The sequence below is a fragment of the Zingiber officinale genome, chromosome 6A (genome assembly GCF_018446385.1).
Source record: "Zingiber officinale cultivar Zhangliang chromosome 6A, Zo_v1.1, whole genome shotgun sequence".
In the NCBI taxonomy this organism is placed as follows: domain Eukaryota; kingdom Viridiplantae; phylum Streptophyta; class Magnoliopsida; order Zingiberales; family Zingiberaceae; genus Zingiber; species Zingiber officinale.
Genome location: NC_055997.1, coordinates 151,074,314 through 151,081,019, shown reverse-complemented (window position 1 = coordinate 151,081,019; position 6,706 = coordinate 151,074,314). Strand labels below are relative to the sequence as shown.

Here is a 6,706-nt window from a genome sequence, read left to right as displayed (position 1 = left end):
GTAGATCCGTGCAAGGAAAAATCGAATGAAATACAAGTACGAGTTTCAAAAACATTAGATCTACTCCTAGATCTATGTGTTGAGAGCTTTTACCTTTGAAGCGTGCCCTCGCAAAATTCCCGCTCGTCCAAGGTACGTGTCGGATCTCCAAAGTATCAAGGTAGATACTTCTCTAGTGATATCCACACGAACAAGGAGTGCTCTCTAGCACTCAAAGATGGAGAAGAGAGCCCCAAGTGTGCTAGCACTTTCTAGAGCTCTCGGATGGGATTGGAAAGGAAGAAAAAGAGATAGTACAAAAGAAACTTTTACACTCAAGAAGTAGTATCCCTCCTTTGTGACATTCACTCTTCCTTTGCTCTTGGAATTCACTCAACCACCTTCTCCTCTCTTGGAAGTTCACGGCAACAGCAGCAAAACAAAGAGGAAAAGACCAAAGAAGAAGATGGAATGAATGCACACATTATTCCACAAAATCAAAAACCCCTCCTCACATTATAACGACCCGGCCCTCTTGGCCGTAGATCCGTGCAAGAGGGTCGAACGAAGAATTATGAGTACGAGTTTCAAAACTTTTTATTGTAACGACATGGCCCTTTGGCCTCTTGGGCGGCCCTTGTGGCGACTCAACTGGCGGCCCTTATGTCGTCGGCCCATTTAGCCGTGCCGTTACTCACTAGGACTTTCCACCCTTGGCAGTGGATTTTTGCCTCCCCCAGGATTCGAACTCTAAACTTCCAAGCTTAAGTATTAGAGTTTATGAATCCTGGTAACCAAGTCTAATACTTAAGCCTGGAGGTTTAGAGTTCGAATCCTGGGAGAGGCAAAAAATCCACTGCCAGGGGTGGAAAGTCCTAGTGAGTAACGGCACGGCCAAAGGGTCGTCGGTCGACGACATGAGAGGTCGCCAAATGGGCCGACGACATAAAGGCCGCCACAAGGGTCACCCAAGAGACACCGCTTTTCGCGTCGCGGAAACCCCGAATCACCCAAAGCCGTAGATCCGTGCAAGGAAAAAAAAACGAATGAAATACAAGTACGAGTTTCAAAAACTTTAGATCTACTCCTAGATCTATGTGTTGAGAGCTTTTACCTTTGAAGCGTGCCCTCGCAAAATTCCCGCTCGTCCAAACGGTGCCGGATCTCGAGAGTATCAAGATAGATACTCCTCTAGAAGTATCCACACGAACACGTAGGTGGAGAAAACCACACAAAAGGTGTGCTAGCACCTATGTATGGTTCGGCCAAGTTGAGGAGGAGAGGGAGAGCTTGAGAGGAAGAAGGTGTTAGGATCCTTCGTACGGAGGCTAGAGAGGGGGGTGTGAATAGCCGACCCCAAATCGTCGCGTTTCTACAAACTAGGTTAGCGCAGCGGAAAATAACACGTAGAAACGAAGGAAAAGAAGACAAACCTCAAACAAACCGATGTAACGAGGTTCGGAGATTAGGGCTCCTACTCCTTGGCGTGTCCGTAAGGTGGACGAGTCCAGTCAATCCGTCGGTGGATGAGTCCCCGGAAAACCGGCTAAAAATAACTCCTTATGGGTGGAGAAACCTCGCCACAATACTCTTGCAACAGCAAGATGAATGTACAAGAAATACAAGAAAGCAGAAGACAATACAAGTGTAAAAACAATCTTGCCTTCTCGTCGACTGGAAGAAGTAACAGCTCCGAGCGCCTACAACAGCAGATGATCCAGCCGGAAGCTCACGCGAAGCTTTGGAGGAGCTCAACAAAGCTCAAGCACAGCAGCACTTAGGGACAGGAAGAAGGAAAAAGGAGAAGTAGCACCAAAGCCTTGATCTCCTTTTATAACCTGCGAACCTACACAACGAAGACAGAAGCCAGCGGAGAAGACGGAGCGACCCGTTGTGACTCAACGGTCGAACGTGGACCGATCAGGCTCCACCCTGATCGGTCCAGGACCCTTCTGATCGGTCTGGGGACCGATCAGGCCCTGGGCTGATCGGTCCCTAGACCGATCAGAATGCTTTAGAAAGTTGCCCAACTTTTATTGTAATGACCCGGCCCTTTGGCCTCTTGGGCGGTCCTTGCGGCGGCCCACTGGCGGTCCTTATGTCGTCGGCCCATTTGGCGACCTCTTATGTCGTCGATCGACGACCCTTGGCCGTGCCGTTACTCACTAGGACTTTCCACCCCTGGCAGTGGATTTTTACCTCCTCCAGGATTCGAACTCTAAACCTCCAGGCTTAAGTATTAGAATTTATAAATCCTGGTAACCAAGTGAGATCATCTCACTTGGTTACCAGGATTCATAAATTCTAATACATCTCACTTGGTTACCAGGATTCATAAATTCTAATACTTAAGCCTGGAGGTTTAGAGTTCGAATCCTGGGGGAGGCAAAAATCCACTGGGCCGCCAGTGGGCCGCCGCAAGGGTCGCCCAAGAGGTCAAAGGGCCGGGTCGTTACATCCCACATGAGGTCGCTGGGTCGAAACTCAGGGTAGTCAGGGTATAAATCTCTGGTCCCGGTGCAACTCACCCCACCTGTCACATGCTCGCTCAGGATGCTGTGATTTATCTCTCTCGTGATTGCCTTGGGTCAGGTGCGATGGAGATACTAGGGGTGAGCGATTTCGCCTTTTACCACATGAGTGTGGAAACCTCTCGAGTTTTGAAGCAATTTAATTTCACAGATGAAAATGAAAGATTTTAAGGAATTAATTTTGATTATCAATCATAAATATTAGGTAGGCTTTTCTTTTCCTACAATAAATCATTTAATATTTATCTTTTTTTTTTCTAAATTTAAAAAGTCACATCAAAGACAATGACAACTGAAATCCAATGAACCTTCTTCTTGTATATATATTGGAAAAGAACAAATGAATAACCGTGTGAGATCAATTCTTCATCTCTGACAAAACAAAAAAAAATCAAATTCAGTGATCCAACTTTGAATAATAATAATAATATATAAATAAGAAAAAAAAAAGCAAAAAATCCACTGTAGTAAGTTTGTTTGATTCTCTCTTTTATTTGGATTTTATTTTGGCTATAGAAAAGTTGAAAAAGAAATAGTGATGGGCAGTTTGAATTTGAAAGTTGACTTAATCCATTTAGGTTCATTCTGTGCCAAATGATAAATAATATATTTTTTAAAATATATTTTTGAAAAAAATTATATATTTGAATTTTTTTTATTTATGATAGACATTATCTATAACGCTAAAGACACATCTAGATTTGGATGTGAAAAGGATGAGTTAAATATTAAAATAAAATGAATAAAAATAAAATCAATTTCCTTGATGTTAAATTATAGATTATAAAATATCTATGTAATTTTTTTAAGTTCGGATCTGATCCATAATTTTTGGTCTCTGCATACGCAGATGCCTTTTTTTTTATTGAATTCATCCAAAAAAAAATCTAAAATATTTTAATTCCATGCATAAATTATGATTTTTAATATTTTTTACCTTATAAATATATTTAATGAGGTTTTTTTTCGATCCTTAAAAAAGGGGAAAAAATCATCAGATATATTTATAAGGTAAAAAAATACTAAAAAAATCATAATATAGATATAGAATTGAGGTATTTTAGATTTTTATTTTTTAGATTAATTCAATAAAAAAAAGGGTATTTGAAGTGTGTAAGGATTCGGAGGGAATTAGAACTTATAGATCAAAAGATCTGAATTGAAAATATTTTTATTAGCTGAGGATAATCTTTTCGGTATACGGTATTCGATTCGAGTGATTCAGTTTGACGCATAAGTTTGCAGTATAAAATATGCTTTTGGTTTGATGATTGACGATGAAGATGAGTCAACTCAGTGACGTGGACTACTTAGGCATGCCACGGGAGCATAATCTACTATTGAGGGTACAAAATGGAATCCTCGGTGGCTTGGCGTAATGACCAAAACGTGTCTTCGCAAGGCGAGCAAGCAAAAGCAACGGATGTTGACTTTATTAAATCCAACCACGTGTCATTTCAAAGTCAATGTTCAAAATCAAGCCAACATGAAAAAGGCCATAGTAATTTTGTTAATATATATATTTACAAAAAGAAAAAGAAAAAGAAAATTGCGGTTACAATGTCAATTTATGCAGTGCTTTACAAGTTTCCTCCCGAAGGCCAAAGCCATTCATTTCTTTGTATCTTGTCTCAAACGTGTCCCATTAAGTAAATAAATAAATAAATAAATAAATAGAATTAATTAAACACCAGAGGAAGCGCCAAACCCGCCCCATTGTGACAATGCTATTTTAATATTACATTTTAAAATATAATAAATATTTTTTTTAAAAAAAAAAAAGAAAAATGAGGAGGAATCCGAAAGCAATCCCACCAAGAACACATCCTTATGTTGACCCAAATCGGTCTATAAATAATAACCCACGCGGAGGGGGAGTCAAGATATCCATTGGGTTTGATGGCGGAGCAGAGTCACCGGCGCCGGTCGTTCTCCTCCTGGCTGATCAGCTGCTGGGGCGGCGGCGGCGGCGGCGGCGGCGGAGGAGGAGGAGGAGGAGGAGGAGGAGGAGGAGGAGGGGAGTACAACGAGAGCAGTTCGGATTCGGGTCAGCGGGTGTCGTGGGATTTGGACCCGCTGTCGCTGGAGGACTTATCGCTGACGGTGGCGGGGTCGAACCTGGTGGCGTTCACCATCGCGGAGCTGAAGACGGCGACGAGGAACTTCACCATGACCAACCTGCTCGGATCCGGCGGGTTCGGGCACGTCTACAAGGGGTTCGTCGACGAGCGGATCCGGCCGGGGATCCGGCCGCAGCAGGTCGCCGTCAAGACGCTGGACCTCGACGGGCAGCAGGGACACCGGGAGTGGCTGGTGAGGATCGGAATTTTTCGATTTAAACCCCTCATAGTCTATCAAATTCGCATCTTTACTCAATTTAATTAATTAATTAACTAATTAATTAATTGCAGGCTGAGGTCGTGTACTTGGGTCAGCTGAGGCATCACATCTTGTTAAATTGATCGGATATTGCTGCGAGGATGAGCACCGGATGCTGGTTTACGAGTACATGCCGAGAGGGAGCTTGGAGAATCAACTGTTCAAGAGTATGTTTATCTTCTCTCCCACAATTTAATTCTTGTTCAAAGTTCAAACATTTCCATCTCGACAGCGATCGGATATGTTTCAGTAAAATCCTCCCAAAACTAGACAGTGACGTTTCTGAATAATCAACATCAATTTTCTATCAATTTTTGTTATTCATAATTAACGTGGTTTTTATTGAACTCGGTGAAGGATTGCTTGCCTCGTTGCCATGGTCGACCAGGCTGAAGATCGCCGTCGGAGCTGCGAAGGGACTGGCGTTTCTCCACGAGGCCGAGAAGCCGGTCATTTATCGCGATTTCAAAGCTTCGAATATCTTGCTACGAGGTAATTAACTAATTAACTACTTCTTCTTCTTCTGCTTGCTTTGTTCGTTCGATGTATATATTTATATCAGAGTGTTTTAATGGAAACCGCAGGATTACATGGTGAAGCTCTCTTTCGGGCTGGCGAAGGACGGGCCGCAAGGTGATCACACCCACGTCGGCACGCACGTCATGGGTACGCATGGATACGCGGCGCTGGAGTACATTTTGACAGGTATGTATAGAGAAATTACTACTCGATCGATTGGAATTGGAGTTGATCCCATCCGGAAGCTCAGTCAGACGGAGGCCGACCTCGATGTCCTGGCTACGGACGAAAAGTTGTTGAAGCGTGCAGATGACTTGGAAAACTTCACGGAAAAGCTCCCACGGGCGGCTGACGGAGGACGGTGACGAGGTGAGAAGGCACCCCCCCGTCCTGTAAATCCTGACCTTCGAACGTGGGCGCACCTCCCGTCCTTTAAATCCTGGCCTTCGTGTTAGAGTGTATACTAAAAGCCTAGCTTTTGTAAACATTTAATTTTAAAATAAAAGAATCACATTGGTCAAATGCTTACATTTATTTGTTAAGTGTAATTGTTCAATTAATTTATATTGTAGATAACATAGTGTGTGGTGTCACACACAGAACATTATGTTATCGAATCTTTATAAATTATAAACAGTAGCTCACGACTGAGATGGAAAGAAATAAGCCATTAGAGTAGTCATAGTGTAATTAAGTATTAGTCTATCTTGACTAATAAATTACACTAGTACACTCTGAGTGTATTGAGTAGGACTATTTTAGGTAAGTTCTTTTTATACTGACTTAATAAAAGAACTAGACCTTAGTTATTATGGAAGTGTGTGCTCTTAATCCTGATATAATAACAAGCACATATATTTAATATTTATTTCTTTGATTTATCAAAGGGTACGATTTAGTTTGATAAATCAAAATGTCCGATAAGTTGGGAAATGATATTACTTATAGTGTGTGTTGTTGATTATAAAAGGAAACTGTGTCCTAGTTATCTAGGTTGAGAATGTCCCCAAGAGGAGCTTATAAGGATTGTCATGTTAAACCCTGCAGGTGGACTTAGTCCGACATGACAATGAAGTTGAGTGGTACTACTCTTGGAGCTAGATATTAATTGAGCTGTCAGTTACTTACTTAATTAGTGGACACACTACTACAATTTAAGGATAAGATATCACTTTTGAAGCAACACTTTTTTAAACTGTTACAACAAGAGAAATTTTCTTAAAATTTTTCAACACTTTAAATAAGCGTTGCCAATATAAGAAAATGTAACACTTATTGTATAAATACAACACTTTTTA

General features: G+C 41.6%; 1 pseudogene; it reads left to right on the top strand.

Annotated features, from left to right (window-relative positions):
* Nucleotides 1–4,508: 4,508 nt before the first annotated feature.
* Nucleotides 4,509–5,917, top strand: LOC121995517 (annotated as a pseudogene).
* The last annotated feature ends 789 nt before the right edge of the window (nucleotides 5,918–6,706 follow it).